This window comes from Chinchilla lanigera, unplaced genomic scaffold (genome assembly GCF_000276665.1).
Source record: "Chinchilla lanigera isolate Chin_1 unplaced genomic scaffold, ChiLan1.0 scaffold00024, whole genome shotgun sequence".
Classification (NCBI taxonomy): Eukaryota; Metazoa; Chordata; class Mammalia; order Rodentia; family Chinchillidae; genus Chinchilla; species Chinchilla lanigera.
This window is the reverse complement of record NW_004955425.1, coordinates 20,243,099-20,244,413: the sequence shown is the minus strand read 5'-3', so window position 1 is coordinate 20,244,413 and position 1,315 is coordinate 20,243,099.

The window sequence follows — 1,315 nt, the reverse complement described above, 5'->3', positions numbered from 1 at the left end:
TTTCCAATAAAGATTTTTTTTTTTTTGTCTTGCTGAGACAGGGTCTCGCTATGCAGTTCAGGCTGGCCTTGAGTTCACTTTGTAGCCCAGGCTGGCCTTGGACTTACAACGATCCTCCTGCCTCAGCCTCCCAAGTGCTGAGATTACAGGCGTGTGCCACCACTCCCGGCAGGACCATTCATTTTAAATGAGACTCTGAAGAGCTCACATTCAAACTTCATGCTTTACAAGATTAATTTGGACAAAGGACTGTGGCAAAGTGATTTCAGTGTAGCAGCTGAAGTAACAACAATATTTACAATAAAACCAGCTCGTCTGTGAAATCAAAGACTTTTTTATGAGTGTGTGCAGTGAGACACCAAGCCTCAAACATTCTAATCAAGCCTGCTGCCACTGAGCTACATTCCTAGCCCCTCAATGAATTATTTTTCTTTTTTTGAGACAGGGTCTCACTATGTAGTGCAGGTCGGTCTTGAACTCGCTTTTGTGGCCCAGGCTGGCCTCAGACTCACTGCAGTCCTCCTGCTTCAGTCTCCCAGGTGCTGGGATTCCAGACATGTGCCACCACACCAGGCCTCTTAATGATTTTTTTTTGGTACCAGGAATTGAGCTCAGGACCTCAAGCTTGCCAGGCAGGCACTGAGCCACTGACCTATATCCTTGGCTCCTGAATTTTTAAACCAGGAAATTTACATTATTTCAAAGTGTTAATATTTGGTACACATCTATTAATATTCTTATAGCACAAGATTTCACCATTTTATAATTCAAATTCTTAAACCATATATACCGTCTAAGAAAGGGAAGTGCAGTCTGTAGTTGATTTAAGTATTTTGAGGCCCCTTATTCTGTAAGTTAAACATCTTGGCTTGGAGTTCTTTGGTGTCTGGGGCTTAGCAGAGTGCCTTGCTCTTAGCCGGTGGGTGTTATGGCTTGTGTCTAGTTGCTCCCCCAAATCCTCATGCAGTTATGGGGGTTGGCCAGGCGTGGTGGTCCATGCCTGTAATCCCAGCACTTGGGAGGCTGATGCAGAAGGATACTTGTGAGTTCAAGACCAGCCTGGGCTACACAGTAAGCTCAAGGCCAGCCTGAACTGCATAGTGAAACCCTGGCACAAAAAAAAAAAAAAAAAAAAAAAAAACAAAAAGAAAAAGACAAAAAAAAAAAAAGAAAAGAAAGTCATGGGGGTTGGGCTTTTCAGAGGTGGCAGAATCTAGTTTGTGACTTATTTATGGTCTAATGCTGGGACTAAGGGTGTGAGTGCTACACCTGCCCTAGGGCAGGTAGCTTACATACACGAAAGGTTTTTCTCCTC